At 38.9% G+C, this 23509-nt stretch overlaps 1 protein-coding gene across 1 annotated transcript in view; it reads right to left on the bottom strand.

The window, feature by feature from the left end:
• Window positions 1–23509, bottom strand: part of CNTNAP2 (contactin associated protein 2) — a 1356273-nt gene that overhangs the window by 630138 nt on the left and 702626 nt on the right. The window lies entirely within an intron of this gene.

The raw sequence follows: 23509 nt of genomic DNA, 5'->3' as shown, positions 1-23509 counted from the left end.
TCGGACTTTCAGAGGCTTCGAAGGAGACTGAGGTCAAGGAGATCTTGTAAGATGCTAACAGCCAGATGTGGCTTGTCCTTATTCCATGCTCCCTATTCACGTTCTCTACTCCAGCCTCAGCAACTACACCTTCTGAGGAGGGTCTCAGGACAGGTAACAGGCAGAAAGGTAAACCCATTACAAGAACCATTCAGGTAAAGTGCTGTGTGCTCAAATGATCAAGTGCTGGCTGTAATTGGAAAAGCATTTTGAGAAATGAGATAAGGCTGCAAGTTATTACGGGAAGCAAGACGAAGAATAATCTTCAGCAGATCATTTGCTTCCATCAAATACATTATTTCAAACGAGATGACGTACATCCGTAGGGAAAATGTCAAGCCACCTAAGGTTTTTAAGTGTCCCTATAAAAATCCAGAAACTTTTTCAATTTGTAAGTATGACTTACATCACAGATAGGGTAACATTCATATCCAGACCTGCCTCACATTTCCAAAATGATGCTTCTTTGAAGATTGGAGAATAAGGCATAACAATACAATTGCATGTGTAAATTGGTGAATCATTTGAAAGCTAAGGTTAAGAGACGGTAAACAGGGATGCTGCAGGGTTGAGCAGCACCAACAGAAACAGAGTTAAAGTGGCCAGATCATCAGTGGAGAACGGCCCGCAATCCCCTCTGTTCTGTGACAGAGGCTGAGATTCGGCCACTGCTGCTCTGTCTCTCAGAAAAGGCACAGCAAACCGCCAGGGAAAGCCGCCAGAGAACAAAAGCCTGGAAACACTGGCTCACAGGGTGCCCATCCCCATCCTCCCTTGCAGGAGACACGGAGACTCTACCCAAACAGGGTTGCCTGAGTGTTGGCGCGGCAGGCCCCTCCCCCAGAAGGCAGGCTGAAAAATCAAGAAGCCCACATCCCTAAGATCCCTATAAAACAAGGGCACACGGCCTGGGTCCTGGTCAATAATTTGGGCTCTGGACAACCCCGCAACCTCTCCTCACCAGAATGACGAGAAGGAGAAATCCCCCCAGCAAAGAAAAGACAATGAGTCTGTGGCCTCTGCCACAGAACTAATGGATATGGATGTAACCAAATTATCAGAAATGGAATTCAGAGTAACAATGGTCAAGATGATGTGTAGACTTGAAAAAAGTATTAACAAAAATGTTAATGAGAATATAGAATCTCTAAGGGCGGAAATGAGAGCGAATCTGGCAGAAATTAAAAATTGTATGAGCCAAATGCAGTCAAATCTAGAGGCTCTGATGGCCAGAGTAAATGAGGCAGAGGAGCATATTATCGAATTGGAGGATGGGTTAGTAGAAGAAAAAGCGAAAATAGAAGCTGGACTTAAAAAAATCCACACCCACGAATGTAGGTTACGGGAGATTACTGACTCAATGCAACGATCCAATGTCAGAATCATCAGCATCCCCCGAGGGGGTGGAGAAAAACAGAGGTCTAGAAGAGATATTTGAACAAATTGTAGCCGAAAACTTCCCTAATCTAGCAAGGGAAACAAACATTCGTGTCCAAGAGGCAGAGAGGACCCCTCCCAAGCTCAACCATGACAAACCTACGCCACATAACGTCATAGTGCAATTCGCAAATATTAGATCCAAGGATACAGTATTGAAAGCAGCCAGGGCAAAGAAATTTCTCACGTACCAAGGCAAAGGTATCAGAATTATGTCAGACCTGTCTACACAGACCTGGAATGAGAGAAAGGGTTAGGGGGGCATTTTTAAAACTCTTTCAGAGAAAAACATGCAGCCAAGGATCCTTTATCCAGCAAGGCTGTCATTCAGAATGGATGGAGAAATAAAGACCTTCCAGAATCGCCAGTCATTAACCAATTTCGTAACCACAAAACCAGCCCTACAGGAGATATTAAGGGGGGTTCTATAAAGGTAAAAAGGCCCCAAGAGTGATACAGAACAGAAAGTCACAACCGATACAAACAAAGACTTTACTGGCAACATGGCATCATTAAAATCACATCTCTCAGTATTCAGTCTCAATGTGAATGGCTTAAATGCTCCCATAAATGCCACAGGGTTGCAGATTGGATAAAAAGAAATGACCCATCCATTTGCTGTCTACAAGAGACTCATTTTGAACCCAAAGATACATTCAGACTGAAAGTAAATGGATGGAGTACCATCTTTCACGCAAATGGACCTCAAAAGAAAGCTGGGATAGCAATTCTCATATCAGATAGATTGGATTTTAAACTAAAGACTATAGTTAGAGACACAGAAGGGCACTATATTATTCTTAAAGGATGTATCCAACAAGTGGATATGACAATTATAAATATATATGCCCCCAACAGGGGAGCAGCAAGATACACAAGCCAACTCTTAACGAGAATAAAGACATATAGATAAAAATACATTAATAGTAGGGGACCTCAACACTCCACTATCAGAAATAGACAGAACACCCATGCAAAAACTAAGCAAAGAATCAAAGGCTTTGAATGCCATACTTGACGAGTTGGACCTCATAGATATATATAGAACACTACACCCCAGAACCAAAGAATACTCATTCTATTCTAATGCCCATGGAACATTCTCAAGAATAGACCATGTTCTGGGACACAAAACAGGTCTCAACCGATACCAAAAGACTGAAATTATTCCCTGCATATTCTCAGACCACAATGCTTTGAAAGTGGAACTCAACCACAAGGAAAAATTTGGAAGAAACTCAAACACTTGGAAACTAAGAACCATCCTGCTCAGGAATGATTCGATAAACCAGGAAATCAAAAATCAAATTAAACAATTTATGGAGACCAACGAGAATGAAAACACAATGGTCCAAAACCTATGGGATACTGCAAAGGTAGTCCTAAGGGGGAAATACATAGCCATCCAAGCCTCACTCAAAAGAACAGAAAAATCTAAAATGCAGTTTTTATATTCTCACCTCAAGAAGCTGGAACAGCAACAGAGGGACAGGCCTAATCCACGCACGAGGAAGCAGTTGACCAAGATTAGAGTAGAAATCAACGAATTAGAAACCAGGAGTACAGTAGAGCAGATCAACAGAACTAGAAGCTGGTTCTTTGAGAGAATTAATAAAATTGATAGACCTCTGGCAAGACTTATCCAAAAGAATAGAGAAAGGACCCAAATTAATAAAACTATGAATAAAAAAGGAGAGGTCACAACCAATAACAATGAAATTGGAAGGATCATTAGAAACTTTTATCAACAGCTGTATGCCAATGAATTAAGCAATCTGGAAGAGATGGAAGCCTTCCTGGAAACCCATAAACTACCAAGATTGAAAGAGGAAGAAATTGATTTTTTAAACAGGCCAATTAAATCTAAAGAGATTGAGTCAGTGATAAACAATCTTCCAAAAAATAAAACTCCAGGCCTGGATGGTTTTCCTGGGGAATTCTACCAAACATTCAAAGAAGAAATAATACCTATTCTCCTAAAGCTATTTCAAAAAATAGAAACAGAAGGAAAGCTACCAAACTCATTCTATGAGGCCAATATTACCTTGATCCCCAAACCAGGCAAAGACCCCAACAAAAAGGAAAATTACAGACCGATTTCCCTAATGAATATGGACGCCAAAATCCTCAACAAGATCCTGGCAAATAGAATCCAACTGTACATTAAAAGGATTATTCATCATGACCAAGTGGGACTCATCCCTGGGATGCAGGGGTGGTACAACATTCGCAAATCTATCAGTGTCTTAGATTTTATTCAGAAACAAAAATTCAGAAATCATATGATTCTCTCAATAGATGCAGAAAAAGCATTTGATAAAATACAGCATCCTTTTCTGATTAAAACCCTTCAGAGTGTAGGAATAGAGGGTTCATTTCTCAAGCTCCTAAAAGCCATCTATGAAAAGCCTACAGCAAATATTATTCTCAATGGGGAAAAGCTGGAAGCCTTTCCCTTAAGATCAGGAACACGACAAGGATGCCCACTCTCGCCACTATTATTCAACATAGTACTAGAAGTCCTTGCAACAGCAATCAGTCAACAAAAAGGTATAAAAGGTATCCAAATGGGCAAAGAAGAAGTCAAACTGTCTCTCTTCGCAGATGACATGATACTCTATATGGAAAACCCAAAAGAATCCACTCCCAAACTATTAGAAGTTACAGAGCAATTCAGTAATGTGGCAGGATACAAAATCAATGCTCAGAAATCAGTTGCATTTCTATACACGAATAATGAGGCTGAAGAAAGAGAAATTAGGGAATCCATCCCATTTACAATAGCACCAAAAACCATACGTTACCTTGGAATTTTGGGCAACTAATCTTTGATAAAGCAGGAAAAAACATCCAGCGGGAAAAAGACAGTCTCTTCAATAAATGGTGCTGGGAAAATTGGACAGCTACATGCAGAAGAATGAAACTTGACCACTCTCTCACACCATACACAAAGATAAACTCCAAGTGGATGAAGACCTTGATATGAGATAGGAATCCATCAAAATCATAGAGGAGAACATAGGCTATAACCTCTTCGACATCGGCCACAGCAACCTTTTTAATGACACATCTCCAAAGGCAAGAGAAACAAAAGATAAAATGAACATGTGGGACTTCATCAAGATAAAAAGCTTCTGCACAGCCAAGGAAACAATCAAAAAAACTAAGAGGCAGCCCACGGAATGGGAGACTATATTTGCAAATGATGGTACAGATAAAAGACTGGTATCCAAGATCTACAAAGAACTTCTCAAACTCAATACGCGAGAAACAAATAAACAAATCATAAAACGGGCAGAAGATATGAACAGACATTTTTCCAATGAGGACATACAAATGGCTAGCAGACACATGAAAAAATGTTCAAAATCATTAGCCATCAAGGAAATTCAAATCAAAACCACACTAAGATACCACCTTACGCCAGTTAGAATGGCAAAAATCAACAAGGCAGGAAACAGCAATTGCTGGAGAGGATGTGGAGAAAGGGGATCCCTCCTACATTGTTGGTGGAAATGCAGGTAGGTGCAGCCAATCTGGAAAACAGTATGGAGGTCCCTTAAAAAGTTAAAAATTGAGCTACCCTATGACCCAGCCATTGCAATACTGGGTATTTACCCCAAAGAAACAGACGTAGTGAAGAGAAGGGCCATATGCACCCCAATGTTCATAGCAGCATTATCCACAATACCTAAATCGTGGAAGGAACCGAGATGCCCTTCAACAGAAGACTGGATTAAGAAGCTGTGGCCCATACATACAATGGAATATTACTCAGCTATCAGAAAGAACGAGTTCTCAACATTTGCTACAACATGGACGGCACTGGAGGAGATAATGCTAAGTGAAATAAGTCAAGCAGAGAAAGACAATTATCATATGATTTCTCTCATCTATGGAACATAAGAACTAGGAAGATCGGTAGGGGAAGAAAGGGGGGTAATCAGAAGGGGGAGTGAAGCATGGGAGACTATGGACTCTGGGAAACAAACTGAGGGCTTCAGAGGGGAGGGGGTGGGGGAATGGGATAGACTGGTGATGGGCAGTAAGAAGGGCACATATTGCATGGTGCACTGGGTGTTATATGCAACTAATGAATCATCGAACCTTGCATCAGAAACCAGGGATGTACTGTATGGTGACTAACAATGTAATAAAAAAACATTAAAAAAAAAAGAGAGAGAGAGAGATGATAAACAGAGATTGGGGTTCCTAAATGTAGACTTGGGTCCCAAAGTTAAGAAGGGGATGTGTAAGAAGTGTCCTGACTGTGGCTGTCAGAGGAGAGCATCTGGCAGGTTACGGACAGCGAACACTTACGGGCATATTTATGATCTCTTGATTTAAAGAGACTCATCTGGAACTTCTCTCAGATCTGACCTGCCTCCCCTGTTGGTTCCCTGCAACCACATGGTAGCTCCACGTTCTCCCCGCACCCTGGATTTCCACACCAAGCAGAGGTGGGGCGAGGGGGGTTTTGTCCTTTTTCCTCTTCTACCTCTCACTCTCTTTTGCACCCCAATCTCCTTTCTGCCATTTCTCTTTCCTTTCCACGTTTTTTTCTTCTTTTCTCCTCTCCTCTCTCTTTTTCACACACCATTGACAGAAAAGCTTCTTTTTTTCTCCTTGTGTGGCAAGAACTTGTTTTTTAATCTTATTCTTTCTTACTCATTTGTACAAATCTGTTTTGACTGTGATAAAACCTAGCTTTAGAAGTTCGAGAAAAATTGCTTCTTCCTTCAAAATTGCTATCCTGCTAAGAGTTTCTAAAAGCCTAATTTGAGGCTCAAACAGAGTGCTCTCCCTTCCCTGGGACACCAGAACTTGGTGTCAAGCCTTGCCCGAATGCCTTGGCAGACACAGAGAAGAGATGGAAAGGGAATGGCCTAGAAAGGAAACAAATCAGGTAGTATTTCAAAGCATGTCCTTGCTCCAGGGGCATCACTTACAGATCCTTATACCTGCTGTGTGTTACTGCGTAAGTAGGTAGTCAAGCCTCTCACCAAAGGCTAGAAAACCTTGCTCTAGAAAACCTTGCTCACTGGAGCGTTTGGTGAAACGTGGGATTTCATAGTCAGAGCACTGTTAGGGACCCTCTCTTGCCACCAGAAAAGCCATCGTTAGCTCTGGAAGCCAAAATCCAGAACCGAGACAGCAGGCGGTAGCAAATCCTCTTGCCTCATGACAGTTGGAGCAATTTGGAAGGCAGTAGTAAAGGAACTCTTCAGCTCGGCTAAATTAATCCCTCTGTCTGTCTCTCATTGTGCACATGGGGATTATCACAGTACCTGCTTCCTTTATGAAGTGTTTTTGAGGAATAAATGGGAAAATGCATGAAAACACTTTCGAGATAATCAGCCACAGACCAGGCGCTCACTAAGTGCCAATGACTGCCGTTGTTCTAGGCTCTCTTCTTCGTTTGTTAGTCTCCAAAATCCTAAGAAACAGGGATATCGAGGCTGGATACATACATACCAAGTACTCTGAGGCAAAGGTGATAAAGTCAATGTCTTCACAAACTCTGAAATCTTGATCTTCCAGAATAGCTCAACTAGTGGGATTCCGTGTAGATAAATAACAGCAGTAACAAAAGCTAACACCAGTATTATTTATGAACCTAGTTTCTAGCCAGTTTCTCATTTAATCCTAATGCAACTTTACATGATAGGTCCTTTAAAATGAGTCATTTACAACTGAGGAAATAGAAGGTTTGAAAGACTAATTTCCCTGAGATCACACCGGTATGTGGCAACAGGAGTATAGACCTGAGTCTTTCTAACCACAGAGACTACAGGTGAATGGAACGACTGAAGTTAATAACAGAGACGTGTCACTTACTGTGCGATTCACTTCCAAGGCCTCTCAGAGGAGGGAGAACGAGTCATTTGCCATTTTCCTGGGCTTCTCGGGGCTTCAATTTCCTCAACTGTAAATGAGCTACATATACTAGATGATCTTCAAGATTCTTTCTATCTCTGAAACTCTTCAGCTCTATTATCCAGCCGCGGAGATAATCAGCACTCGGAAGAAAATCAGAGGGAAGGCTCCCAGAAACAAGACAATGATTATTTTATCCTTTCCCTAAAATTATAATGTCTGCTGCCTTCTGCATTTCTCCTAAGTGAAAGTTATTCTGCAAGGTTGCCTCAAGGGCAATATTTGTTTGTTAGGGCCGCAGAAAAATGGAAGCATTTTGGGGATAATGCTCGGTATGATGTCATTTTAATGGAAATAATGTTTTGAAAGAGGTTTAATCTTTTCTCCAAGTCCTTGCCTTGCGTCCTGCAGCTATGCAATATGTGAGCTGTGGGAATGACGTTCACCTTCGTAGCAGCGGGATGTGACCGTTTGGAAGGGTTTCTCTAGAACCGCACATAATTTTAACTTGAAGTAACCCTTGATCAAAGATTAGATTGTTCATTTGTCCTCGGGGCCAAGACCTGGAGAAGTTACGAAGGGCGTAATGGAAATTTCACAGTGGTTGGAGAAGTTTATCCTCCAAGCCTTGTTACACGTTTTATATCAGTTCCCATGAAAATGTCGATTTGTGGACAAATAATTTGTTTCAGATACCACTTTTCATTTTTTAGGCGGTGAAATGTAAAGGACAATACAATTTGAGAATGTTGAGAAAAAGGTGGTAAATTTACTAACGTGAGTAGAGAGTCAAGGGACATGTCATAGAACCAAGGCTACTTGAAAAATGGAGGCAAGTAGGAAAAAAGAAAATAAATTATACACAGACTCATCACCTGTAAACAGAAAGTAACTACTTTGAAATAGTGGTTACTGGGGAGCGTGGGTGGCTTAGTTGGTTTAGCGCCTGCCTTCAGCTCAGGTCATGATCCCAGGGTCCTGAGATCGAGCCCCACATCGGGCTCCCTGCTCAGCGGGGAGTCTGCTTCTCCTTCTCCCTCTGCCTGCTGCTCCCCCTGCTTGTGCTCTCTCTCTCTCACTCTCAAATAAATAAAATATTAAAAAAAATAAAAAATAAATAGTGGTTATTAATTTTCAATGTCTGGATAGTACATATACTGTCATAATGTATGCCAAAATGTAGTCATTTTTGGCTTAGCAAAACCTAATGGTTTATTTTTAGCTATAATTGATGACCTTTATAATACTGGCATTAGGGTATTGAAATAATATACAAAAATATTCTTTCTAGCTAATCTTTTTTATTCATCCATGTATTCATTCACTTGTATATCAAATATTCACTAGGTGCCTAAGAGGAGCAGGCACTTAGTCATAATAAAGATGCAAGTCTCAATCAAGACACAGTCTCTGCTCACACAGTCCTCACAGTTCAGGGCAGAAATAATCGTACGGTATTCCATTGGGAAAAGATACTGTGATGGTCGAAGGGCACATAGGAGGAACAGCTAACTTAGACAATGTTGAAAATGACGGTGTGCTAATGGTTTTCATAAAGGATGATATTGAGCTGTGCTTTTTGGAATATATCACTTAATCACATGAAAAGACTTGATTAGAATGGAGGTGGGATTTCAGGCAAAGAGAATTTGCAAAGGCCCTGAGCTGCCAGTAGTCTACTCTTGCTGTAGCTGAGAGCGGGACAGTTTACATGGGGAGATAGGACTGGCTGCAAGGACAGGGGCAGCTCCTTGAGCATCTGATATCCTGGTGGGCATTATCCTCATGACTGCCGGGGAACCAATGAAGAATTCAAGCAGAATAAAACATGATCAAGTTTCCATTTTTGCATGATTATTCTGCTAACTTTGGGGAGAACTGGTCATAAGTGTACGAACCAAAATTAGGAAACCAATAAACATAAATGAAAAGAGAAGGATCTTAAATAAGAAAATGACATTAAAAAGGGAGAAAAGGGAGATTAAATTGGAAGAGACTGTTAGGGGCTGAATTGTGTCCCTTTAACATTCATATGGTAAAGCCCTGACACGCAGTGCCTCAGAATGTGCCTGTAGTTGGAGATAGGGCCTTTCAAGACTTACGTAATTAAGGCATAATGAGGTCATACGGGTGCACCCTAATCCAATATGACTGGTGTCCTTGTGAGAAGAGAGGAAGACACCAGGATGCACACACCCAGAGACAAGACCACATGGGGACATAAAGGGGAGGTGGCCATCTGCAAGCCGAGGAGAAAGGTCTCAGAAAAATCCACCCTGCTGGCTCCTTGGTCATGGACTTTCAGCCTCAGGAACTGTAAGCAAATGACTCTCTGCTATTTCAGTTGCTCAGTCTGAGGTATTTTGTTATGGCAGTCCGAGCAAACTAAGAGAGATGCTAAGGAAACAGAAATGAAAGAAAGCATTTGTTGAGTAAACAGATGCTTGCAGTGAAAGGGGAGGAGGGAGACAAGAAAACTTAAAGGGTTCTGATTTGGATGAGAGGTTAACAGGGATGCCTTTCACCCACATGGGGAACTCAAGATTACGGTGGTTGGGGCATTCAGATTGGCCACAGAGGAGCTATGGCATATTTGGGAAGAGATGGTCAGCATGACATTCAAAATACAACATGCAGCTCAGGGGAGGGGTATAGATTTGTTGTTCTTGCTCACTGAAACAGTTTCTTTTCAGATATTTGCATGTCCCAATTCCCCATTTAAAAATAAGGGCTCAGCTCAGAGGTCATTCCACCAGGGAGGCCTTTCCTGACCCTTCTGTCTAAAATATCACCTCCATCACCAACCTTCACTTCCCTTGATTTGTCTTTGTAATACCTACCACCATTTGATCCTTACATATTTTATTCGTTAACAGAACCCTTAGTACCTGGAACAGTAGACACAGAACTGGTCATCGATAAGCTTTTAATGAATCGCCACCCAAAAAAGGGGAGGAGACAGGAGGAAGGAAGTGAAGATGTCAACAGCCTGCCGCCTGATTTTGTATGACCCACAAATTAGAAAGGTTTTTTACATTTGGAAACGGTTGGGGAGAAAAAGGAAGAATAAACAGTACTTTGCAACATGAAGAGTTTATGAAATTCCGATGTCAGTGCCTATAAAACAAGTGTTACTCATTTACACGGTTGCTTTTCCTACAGCTGCAGAGTTGAGTAACTGCCACGGACGTTCTCTGTGGCCCGCAAAGCCTAAAATACTCCCTATTTAGCCCTTTATAGGAAAAGCTTTCTGACCCCTGACAGACGCCATCTGTGGGGTCTCACACATTGCTCCTGGGAATGCATATTGGTGCCACCACTTCGGGACGCAATTTGTCATCACAAAGCTAAACATTTATGCAGTCGCGTACCTAGCAGTTCTTGCTAGGTACCTCTGAGAAAGTTGAACCTTTAGAACGAGAAACGCTCACAAGAATATTCATAGCAGCACTGTTCACAACAGGAAAACTTACAGACAATCCAAAAGCCTGTTAATGGGGAAGTAAAAACATCACCATAGTATGGCATTCACAAGTGGATGGGCCTTAGTAATACATTAAGTTATACACAGCGTGATATGCTTTTCACAAATGAAAAAAAAAATTGAAAATGTCTTTAAGGGTTACATCTACATGCAAGGAAACTATACAAGGGACATGAAGGAAATGCACGATTCAGGCTGAGGGTTACCTGTGTGTCGGGGGCAGGGCATGGAATAGGAAGGATCATTAAGTTTCCTACATTATTGTTATTGAACAAAAGTTGATTAGTGACAGAATCAAGAGTATGACCAGGGATCATGATTACTCTAATTCTGTGCATGTGTGTGTGTGGGGGGAGGGGGTCGTGCATGCACAAGTTCCACCATACTTGACCTCTAGTCTTTGCACTTGGAAGGACCAGCTGTGTGATTTTCGGACATTAACTTTAGTTCTCCAGGCATTTATTTCTTAAACAAAATACAGAGTAAGGACTTGATCATTTCTAAGGAGCCACTCAATTCTAAAGGTCTGTGGTTCTATCAAATAAGGTAGCAGTAAGATTTGTTTTCAGTTCACCATAGAGGCAAATGTTGAACAGAAATAAATGAATCATTTAAAACATTAGGTTTTGGTGGCCAAACATTCACTTAGGGATTCAAAAGCCAATTACCCCCTCTACGAAGTAAGTAATACACCTACCCACTTATGATGCAGAGTGGTGCTCTTGATTTAATTGCTAGTTGCTGCATTCCTTTTGTAGCATCCCTACAATTAAAGAAGCTTTAAAGTAAGGCAATGAACCAGTAAAAATGTCTCAAACATGAGTAAGTGATGAGGCCCCTGTCTACAGAACAGCTGCTTGCCAGCACTTGTCATGAGGTTCTGTGAATTATTGATGCCATACCATAGCTCCCATAAATGTCAGTTGCCTGAAGAAGCTCAGAGCGCCTCTCTTGAAGCACCAGGCTGGCCCAGCTGGCCCTCCATTACTGCCTGGTGCTATGATGTGGGGAAAGAACATAATGGCACATCTGATTGCCTTGGTTCTAATTACTGTATAATACAGAGAAGAAAGTAATTTACAGATTGATGATTTTCTTGGGTAGCCAAGAATTAAAACCTAGGGCAATATTTCTTTTTACACATTTAAATACTCAAATCTTGGGGATACTGTAGCTGGAAGGGGTGAGAAACAGGCATGCTCGTTGAGAGATTCCAATACATTTGTTCCCATTGTAGTTTCTTGTTTTGAGAATTATCTCTGCATAGAGGGCCTTTTGAGATACTTGTTCTGGACTACCCCAGTGATCTGGTTATGCCTGATTGTCCTGAGAAGAGGATCCTGACCCAAGCAGGGTCAAGTTGATTGTCGCCCCTTGAAATATGGGAGTTGGGTTCTGGAAACAATATCTAGTCTCTACTGAGTATGTTGTTTTCTAAGTCCTAATCCTGGGTCTGGTTATAGCTCTAGTCCTTTGTAATGACACTGGAGTCCTTATAAAATATTCCTCTTTTCCTTTAGGTAGCGTGCTTGGCTTAGACTAAGGAGGCTCTAAATATATCTAGTGACTCTCCTGTTTCTCTTTCTCCTTTCAATAAATAAAAGTCTGAGACTCTACAAAGTAGTTCCACAGTTTATAAAATAATCTCATGTTATGACTCAGAAATAGCTCTGAGTAACTCATTATTTTCCACATTACCACTATGGTACATTTATGGTTGGATGTGAGTTTAAATTTGACTACTTCAATGTCTCATTTTATAAGTAAGAAAACACAGGTCTAGGAAGGCAAACTGATTTGTCCATAGTCTCCAAGTTATTTAGAAAGCAGACGGGGCGCCAGGGTGGCTGTCATTAAGCGTCTGCCTTCGGCTCAGGGTGTGATCCCAGGGTCCTGGGATTGAGCTCCGCATCGGGCTCCTCCACTGGGAGCCTGCTTCTTCCTCTCCCACTCCCCCTGCTTGTGTTTCCTCTCTCGCTGGCTGTCTCTCTGTCAAATAAATAAATAAAATCTTAAAAAAAAAAAAAAAAGAAAGCAGAGAAATACAGTTTAAGGCTTCTCACTCCTGATATATATACTTTGGAATAACGCTGTTTACTCCTCTAATTCTGCTGTGAAGGGGAAGAACCACAAAAAAGGATTGTAAAATAATTACAACCAAATGCTACAGTGTTCAAATATACTGAGTTCTCTATCACAAATTTCCATGTGAAATACCACTATGAGTCTTATTTGTCTTTAAAAGGCTGTCTTATCTTCAAGAGAGAGGTGGACAGTGAAGAATATACTGGCAAGATTTTGTCACGTATCAATAAATCTTTGCTGTTGGTTTTAGATGAATGATTCTTTAATGGAACACTTGCAACTCTATAAGTCTGGCTCTCAACAGTCTATGTTAGAACATAGAGTTGAGGAAATTTTTAGGGTTACACAAAGTCCAAACTGTATCAAGTTAAAAGAGGAAGCTGAGAAATTTAAAATACACTAAAATGTTGGCGTAAGCAGCCAAGCAGAACCCAGACTGGGGATTCTCCTGTCTTCATCAACTGCCTGTGGTATCCAGCTAAGGAACTTCACATGGAGGAAGGCTCACTGACTTCATGTTGGCAAAAGCATAGGTATGAAACTTCTCTTGACATAAGCAGGTGAAATTGTCAGTAGTCATATGGGCTCCAGACCTGAGTCTGGTCCCAATATCATATCTGAATTGAGAAGATTTTATGAACGTTTTAATCACAGTGCTATTTCTCAAATGTTGACCCTTCACACTACATGTATTAAATACAAACTGAGTATTTAAAGAAGAGCTAGCCATGATCCAGATACTCTGGATGCTCAGGTGACCCCAAAGAAGTAGGTAAGCCAGCTCCTCACACCTCTTCTTCTTACTATTTTCTTTGGATTTCCTCTGTTCAAATTCCTTTGGTGCCTTATGTTGCCAGTGCCTACTTCAATTACCAAAAAAAGTACCAATTAAACTACTTTGCACTAAAGTGTCACTGGATTTTAGAAGACAGCGCCTGGAAAAGGTAATGATTAACACAACAGCTTGAATTTCTGTGGGTATAATTTTAGACTCTATGTTGCCTGGATGGGAAAAGTGTATTTCTACCACTTGGGCTGAGATAGCCCATATGGTGCCTTTGTGTGAATAAGATAAAGGTGCCCTTTTCCTCATGAATGCAGACATGAGCCAGGGCCTGTGGCTTCTCAGTGGAACACAGCCTAAGCTTAGCTTTGACTCACTAGTCTGGCTGCCCTTGTGCAGGGACAACACGCATAACTATATGACCAGCCCAACATCCACACACACGCACAGGTTGTGCTGTGATGGGGTTTCTGTTATATTTCTGCCTCATTCTTTACCTCATTTCTCTCCTATTCTTTCTTTCTCTCTCTCTATTCCTTTAGAGGAGTAAAACACAAGAACACTTTCATAGAAAATAAATTAAGAATGAATTGGTCAATTATTTCAAACCTAACCTAATTAAGGACAAAAGATCGTGAGCATACATAGTTTGGCCTCAAATTATCTCTGCTTTTTACCTATACCTAGCAGTAACTCCAGTTATATATATTTATATATCTTCATAATATATGAATATATATTTATACATGATTTTATAATATATGAATTATATACCTTATAATATATGAATTATACTTACATTTTATATACTATACATATTTTATTTATACACATAACTTGGTGAGTGATTTTATATATATGCAAAAGTTTACTTATATCCAAAATTATGTGTATATATAATTATATATACTTATACTATGTATTCTATGTAGTTATATATTTTAATTTTTATTTATATACCATATATTATTATTTATGTTATAACATATAGAATATAATTATATATAATTTTCTGTATATATAAAATTTTGCATATACATATAATTGCTTACCAGTTATTTTATTCCTAAATCACAGTAAAATTTATTTTCCATGTTGCTTTAAATAATAGAGCAGCATATAAAAATAATTCAGTATATAAGGATATACATTTAAAATAATACCATTTAATGAACATCCTGAATTAGATAAGCTAATCCACCCAAGTATGTGACTATATCTGTGTCTGATGTGGAACTGACATTTGGGGGTATGATGTTAAATCAAACCACAGTGATGGGATTTACGGGAACCGCTTTGGACCACGTGCAGCTGTGGGTGTCAAACAGGATCGTGCGGGCAGAAGGCCGTGGGCAGCACAGAGACCAGCACTGCTGTGAGCTAGCAGGGCCCTCGAGGCCCCAGAGAGGGTCACTGAGATTCTCAGGGAAGGTCACCCAGTCAGGATCTCCCTGGGCCCTGCCCCTCGCAAACTCCCCACGCTGTCGGGCCAGCCTTGCTCCCTGTGCCTGGGAGCTGCCGGGTGGCCTCAGAGGGGTTTTGCGAGGCTCTGCCACGGAGGCCACCCCAGCGGAGCAGCTCGCGTGAGTATAAAGCACACGCCTGCTGCAGCTTCTTCAAAGCTGTCGTTTCTTTCCCAGGAGCATCTGTGAGACCGGAGAAGAGGCAAGAAGCCCTGAATTTTTTACATAACTGGAAGTGGTGCTGCCAGTCTTCTCTTCCAGGAAATTCTATTTACAGATTTAAACACAACATTTTATTCCTCTTTCTCATTTACACAAATTTATGCTTCTCTACTATTTTTTCACATGCAAACCATGTCATGGGCTTGGCCATATGGTAATGGGATAGCCTTTTATTACAGCTCATGAATAAAGAACTTTAATCTTTCCATTTTCAAATTCAAGTAGAATTTGAAAATATCACTTAAATTGACCCTCGACATCTTTCGGAATAAGAGGGCTGCTCTCCTACCACCATCCTTTATAGGGGAGTAGTTCAATGAAGATTTGTCCACTCAAAAAAGAGATGCTGACTCCAGTTCACAGACATCTCTAAAATGGCCAATATATGTAGATAGATGGAATATTCATTAAAAATACACATTATCATATTTGATAATTCAGGAGGTCATATATTGTAAGATACACTATTATTTTATGAACCACTAAGAAAGAAAAAATAAAACATCTTAAAACAGTGCTTTCAATTTCATTTAATTCTATGACTCTGATGCATCCTTGTAGAGGAAAAGAAGTGTAATGAACTGGGTAAGGCGCCCTGCAAACTTCTTCACCCTCAGAGTCCAACTCTCCTGAAACACTTCGCAACTGATAACAAACTTCACTCAGTTTGATGTCATTTATATGGAAAGGGGGAAAAAATCAGAATGGTATTGTTCAACTTTAGAAGCTTGGGGAAAAAAGAGTTGTAAAAGCACAAGTTGACGGCCATCAAAAAATGATCCAAGGAGAGGGAAGTTATAGTCAACAGACCAAAACAGTAAAACGATGCAACAAACAGGCTTAGCTTGATGTCATCAATTCATGTGATTTATGTAATTCCTTCTGTACTGATTCCAAGCCCCCAAATTATCTGATTATGTAGGACTGCCAATAGGGAGAAGAAGCAATCATTTTTGAGCATCAGGATAATTATTTCTCATTATAAATTAATTGACTTTTTAGTTTCATACACCGTTGTACTGAGTTTTAGTTAATGGGTCGTCCTCCTAGCGCTTCACCACCTTACCTTCAACAATGAAGGTCTCCAGACAATAATAATGTCACCAGGGTAATGAATATCACCTTAAGAGACTTCCTGGGGATGTGTCTGTTTGATTTCCCAGGAACATACTAATGCATTTTTCTGCCTGCATACCAATTTTTTTTTAAACAGGATATTAGCACTAGCAATTAAGTAGGCTATGGGGATTGGAGCCAGCAGTTAAACGGATGTCAAAATTGTCTTGCATGAAGTTGAGATGAATATTAGTCACTTCTGCTATAGTTACTTCAATATATGTGGCAGAGTGAGGCTAGGATTAGCTCCGAAAGAATGGGACCAGACAGACTCACATCCTATAAGGAAAATGTGGAAAGAAGCTGACATAATTAATAAGGGAAGCTAGAAATGAGGACAATAAGCTATTTTTTTTCAGTTGTGATAATAATCGCATATAAACCACTAATGTCACAGGGACCTTCTTTACTCCTGCAACCCTGGAGGGAATGATTTATTTCTTGTGAATACATCCAGAGTGTGTGTGGTAAAGAGTAGAGGTTTAATGATACTTGTTTTGTATTTTTCAAAGTACTGTAGTTTCATATCTGCACGTTAATGTATAAAAACATTTTCATATATATCATTTAATTCAGTACTTCTAAATAACATTAACAGATCTGCAATGGCCAGAGTTTGGGGACCCTACCAACCTCTAATCTCTTGTAACCTCTTGCTGAGTGTATACAGCATGAAAATAGCATACGTTGCCAAATTTAGATTTGCTGAAACAAGATTACATTTTAGTAAAGTGAACCCACACAGTATGATCCATAACCAACTTAATGTAATCTCTCAATGCCACCTGCAGTAAGAATGTACAATGTACAAGTGCCGGTGGAAGCCTCTTCAGGGTGAAGCAGCAAGGCTACAAAGCTAATCTCCAGGACTACAACTCTCATTATTACATTTGGTTGTCAACTATATGCACTCACTTGTTTGGAACTTGAAGCAATTATAAAAATTCTGTAAAAGTAACAAGTCTATTAGCTAAGAATTTCAATAAACTTCAAAGATTTTAACAAGCTACAATTACTATTAACAATTATTTATATTTTCCTTTTTCTCCAAAATTCTTAATTCATCTTTTGTATCACAAGGAGAAAAAATACAGATTTTCATAACTATTTATTTAAATAGCAGTGCTTCATTATTATATTTTCTGTAATCAGTGAGGAACATTTTTATTCATTGAGCTCGCACTACGTATAAAGTCTCTTCTTTGTATATAATGTATACTTCAATAGCACTCACGTCACTGGAAACACTTGTAGTATTGTTGGTTTCTTCCAGATAACTATAAACTAAGCACCTGTCCTTACTGCTGAGTTGCTATGAAGTTGGAGCTGAGGATTATTCCCCAGATTTACATGGGAGAAGAGAAAGTTCCCCTGATAATACGTCACCATCTCTTTGTTAGGGGAGTCCTACATGCTTGCTCCGAGCTACTGGAATCTGTCTTTATGGGCTTTTTTTCTGGTTGACCAGAGGCTCCATGTTGTCCTTATTTCCAGAAGTGAAAACAAGACTACAAGCTCATTTTGCCATGTTACCAACTTATTTCAGCGATTCTGTCATTGCCCAAAGCGATGTGGGATGTTCTCACTGGAACTGCCTCCACAGCATGGGTCACAGTGTATATCAATGATTATGAATTTTTTTCCTATGAACATAGCTTTCAATTTTGACAACTGTCAGAAGTTATTCAGATCTTAATCTGATGAGTAATATTTTGACTTCAGTCATTTGAACTACAGTGAAGGCTTATTAAAGATAAGCATTGTGTCTTATACATCTGCAGTGCCTCATTGCTCTAGGACGGTACCAGGAATAAAGTGGGGGCTAGAATGAAGTGACAAAGGCTGTGGCCTCCAAAGTGACCTGCTTTCACTCTACCACTTAATAATTTTTGAATGTAGGCCAGTTATTTACTTAGCCTTAGTTGTCTCACACATCAAAGGGGATAATAATACAACTGACCTCGAGAGGTTTGTGCACATAAAGCACAATGCCCCGCACACAGCAAGTGTTTGCTAAGTATTAGAACTTGGTTATTGGTGTTGTTTTCAGGCTTAAAATGTGGGCGATAAATGACTAAGATATTGGATACACAAATAATGTAAGTAACATAGGCAAAATCATTTTGTAAGCTGATTGAAGAAGAGACAGCAATATAAAGTGTTTTTAGGCAGTGTTCAAAATTTATCATAGGGGTTCATTGTAGGAATATGCCCAACCCAATTTAAATATATGTCAGAATTTAAGCTGAGACTGTAAGCATCAATTCCCCCATCTGTAAAATGGGGTGTGACTAAGTGATGAAGATTTTCTTTAGCTCGAAGTTTTGTGAGAGTCTACAAATCATTACCTGGTACGCAGGACTGGAAGTCTGGTAAAAGGGAAGGCAGCAGGAGAGAACAGGGAGGGTGGTACTGGGTAGAGAACTAGCAGGGTTGGAAATAGGGGTCACTCTAGAATGTCCTGGGGCAGCTTGTATTCTTCTGGGACAAAGATACAAGTTATAATAATTGCTCATCAAATATGAAATCCGAATTATGGCTGGAAGGACAGAAGAAGGAGAATGTCTGAAGATCAGATATGCGTAATAAAGAACACCTGGGCCAACATGAATCAACTAGCAAAATAACAGATTAGGATCCAGGTCTACCATTTACTACGAAATGACAATATTTGTGTTTTAAAATAAAGTCCTCATGCATAAGCCTTCCTCAGATTTAAATAAGGTATTAGATTTTGAAAATGTGTGGGTTGTGTTACTTACAATTTTTACTCCTAGCCATGCAAGTTAATAGTTTCACAAAAAGATTTTAGTACAAGGGTTTTGTTAAGCCAGAATCTCCCAAAGTGTGTGTACCACTGAGACTTGGAGAAGTATCATATCATATCACACTAGGTATGTTATACACCTGCAATGTATTTTAACAGCCCATTAGGAAAAAACAGAGTGTATTAAGCACAAAATCTTATGGATATTGATGCTTCCGATAAGAATAAGTTAAAAAAAATAGAAGCTGATTGAAAGACAAATTTATTTCTTAAATAAATTAATTGGTGGTCTGTGGGCTTTGCAAAACTTGTTACGATGGTAAACAAATTACTAAAGTTTGGGAAATTCCGACTTAAGGTAATAAATGATTTATCTATCAGAAATTGCTATAAATTAATACATATATTAACCTTGATAAATTTATAACTTTTTCTCATTTCGATAATTCAATATCTCGGACAGAAATAACTTGGCTACTCCTAAATGCTATGCTAGATTATTTGAAATAATTTTATACATATTTATAATACTATAAGCTCCCCACAAGCAGATGTTATGTCTAATATGTTTTCTGTTGTATCCCCAGTGCCTAGCAGATAATATGCACTAATAAATACTAGTTAAGTGAGTAAACAATTACATAAACTTAGGTAAACACATTAAAATTCTAAAAATTGTGCCCAGGGAATAACATAGAATAATAAACATAGATATTTGATATGAATGGGAAATGACTCACACTCTGTTGAATGTCTGCAAGAACTCTACTCTATCACAGCTACCATTAAAATTGCTGCTAATCAAATCATAGTTATTCAAATTGAAATTTAAAAAAGGCTAATGACCAGAATTAGAAAGGGATTATGAACCACATCAATTAAGGATCTACAGAAGGAACTGAGAAGTCCAAGTGCTGACTTAAAGATTATGTTAAAAGAGATGGATTTGTAAGATATTTCAGGACTGATTTTTTCTGTATATTTATTAAAGATTTTCAATATTTTTAAATAATTGCAGTGAGAAACTAAGAAACTAGAGTTGAATTTGATATAAAGGTAACATGCTTTATGAAAGGCAAATGGTGGAAGAGTTATATTTATGTCGAAAATGCTACTTCTGTGATATAAATAAATGTGTTTTTTTTGTAATTTTGTTAAAGGAAACGGGATTTGCATACTTATAACATTTGCATGATTTTTATGTTTTAGCAATCATTTGCACACCGAATATTTTCCCACTACGACACAAGAAATTAACATCCCCTTTAAAACATGATTATTATCATCGAGGAACATCTCTAATAGACTTGCAGCATATTAAAACATCACGGGACAGGAACACTGACAAAGAAAGCCTTAACACACTACTTTTGGACATCGTTTTCCTCTTTCCTTCATCCCACTACTATGAGAGGGAGAGCAATCAACACGAATAGGACCATGTCTGTAGAGCTAAAAGCAAACTGAACTGGCACCAAAAATTCATTTTAATGACATTGCAACAGAGTCAGATGCTCAATGGGGCCATGATAGTCCATCCAAATGTTTTTATGAGGTTTCTGCCCAGGGCTTGAAATGGGGGAAACAAAATATCACTGGTTTTAACAATAAATCTCCTCCAAACCCAACTTCTTTCTAATCTCATCTTTTAAGTCGCTGTAACTATTATCTCGTTTTACTTTCCACTACTAACCCAAAACACCTAAACAAGATTGTAATTACTGACAACCCAAGTTCTACCACGTAGAATAACAATATGATGATAAAAATCTCAGCATCCACAGAAGCTACTGAGCTGGCTGGGTTCCTACCCACTCCTAATGACACACAGACCCCAACGATGTGTTGCCACAATGGAGGAAATACTCACGTTATATGGGAGTTGGAGTATTTTACTTTCAAATACAAATGAAGATTAGGATTTCAAAGTACTAAAAATTATTATAATGTGGGGAATCTGAATCTTTTAATAAATAGAATCTAGAGCTTTCCTTGCGGAGAGCGGAAGTGTTGGGAACATAATGCTAACAGGTAATTCTCTTTCCAGAGAATAAGTACGTGTTCCTTTGTGATTTTCTATGTAATATGTAATTCAATTTTTTCTCTAATCTTAACCTTCCTCTAGCCTTTGTGTATGGAATGGGATAGTGAGGAGAAGGGAAAAAAGAAAGATCTGTGATAAAGTTGATATTGACACAAAAGTAAGACAGAGTGGTTAATAAAAATAGTGGTTTACCAGCTCTCAACAAACAATAACTTCACATAGCAGAGCCTTTAAAAATTTCTTGGACTATGATTTTCTGTATAGACAAGCAGAATGGGGGCTATGGATAGGAATGATTTCGAGAGCATTTGCAAGTGCTTTGTTTGAAAATATCTTCCCCATACTTGAATTCCTCTTGTTATTCTTTTTGAAATGGTGATACACTGAAGGGGGTAATATATCACGTTACTATGTTAGAGTCATATCAGATCTCTCTTCTTCTTTCTATCCAAGGGAGAACACTCTGGAAGGCTGTGAAAATAAGGCCATGAGAAAGAAGAAAGGAGCAAGACAAAATGTAAAGGAAAATGTTCACGCTGGTCTAGAACTCTGGTTAATAATTAGCAAGAGTGAGTCAGGAGTCTGATGAATAAACCCAGCAACATCATTGATGATTACCACGAAGATGTACCTCATTGTTGTGCTTCACAACAAACAGCCAACATACTAATGCTAAAGAAACCACCTTTTGCAAATTTGTCCCATATTTAATAACTTACGTTGACACAGTTCCTTTTTTATAAGTACTTGGTCGGCAACCTGGACAGTTAATTAATATGTTTTGGGGTCTGTAATTTACTCTTAAAATACATCCACAAAGACAATTTGACATAACTCCATGTATATGAGATCGCTGACACTCAAGCATTGGTCTAAGCAAGAACATACACTCCATTGGAGGGTGGCTAGTATTTCATGAAACAACCAGATTTCACGTGGATAGTACAAGCGTATAAGGTATACTTATCTCTGCTCAAGACCTTATCTCTGCTCAAGCATAAATAAACTGAATTGCTAATTACATTATGGGGGATGGGTTTTTTTTTAACTGGTGAAATTACTGGTGTAATTGTGAAAATAATGTATAGACTCTCCCTACTCTTGCATCAAAAGGATAAAGTCTAGGACAACCTTTACCTTATTTTTCATAATGGTGACTGAGGCTGGAGCCTTAAATCATTCTGCTTCATCTGCTGAATTAGAGGATTCTGGTTGTCTAATGCCAATTATAACGTAAACTCAATCTGCTTCCGGAATGTTTTCATATTTGGTCTAAGAAAAACGTCCATATCCTGAGCGGCTAGAACATGTAAAGGGATAAAGAGCTTGGACTTCCAAGCTTACAGAACAGGTTGTATAGACAACTTTTGAGCCCACTGCTAATAAACATCTGTCTTTTAACTGTAGGAGGGGCAGAATTGTCTCACACTCGTTACCTAGTACCAAGTTAGATAAAGTTACTCATGCTTACCTGTTTACCTCAAACTGTTGCTGGCTACTTCTATCTACTCAAAGAGCAAAAGTGGCATAGGTCTGTTCACAGCAGTGCATTTATTGGTGCCAACTATATACAGACACCGCTGGATTCATTAGTAAACAAAGTAGTCATCTTGGATCACAGCCTAGACTCTAGTCAAGCAGAAATCAGAAACAGGGGAAGAAAATATTAAAATACTACTACAAATAATAATTCATATTATTTGAATTATAAGAATGAGGGTTTCTCAGAATGTTTTAGTCTATTAAAATGGAAAAGTGATAAATTTATGCCATTAAGAGATAAGAAAGTCTTTCATTCAAACCCATATTCTTTATGAAAATAGCTTTTTATAATTTGTCTTATAGATGCACCCATAGAAAATAACGTGTTTAAACATTCATTGGCTGTTTGAAAATATTAAACCTGTCTGTGTCTTGGTTCACATGTCTGCAACATCGTAACACTAATATCTCTCAGGGTTATTGTAAGGGATAAGTGGAATACTACAGACGAAAGCATCTATCACATTACCTCTTATGGAGAGTTGATAATAACCACTAAGAATGATGACATCCTTTAAATAAAATGGAAACATTAATTGATATTTAAAATTTATAGATTTCAATACATTTATGTCATGTTTTGAAAAACTATTTGTTTCTATGGTATTAAACTAGGGAATTAAAAAATGAGTTAAGGGTTTCCAGGTTA

This window comes from Ursus arctos, unplaced genomic scaffold (genome assembly GCF_023065955.2).
Source record: "Ursus arctos isolate Adak ecotype North America unplaced genomic scaffold, UrsArc2.0 scaffold_3, whole genome shotgun sequence".
NCBI classification, from domain to species: domain Eukaryota; kingdom Metazoa; phylum Chordata; class Mammalia; order Carnivora; family Ursidae; genus Ursus; species Ursus arctos.
This window is presented reverse-complemented; position numbering and strand designations above follow the sequence as displayed.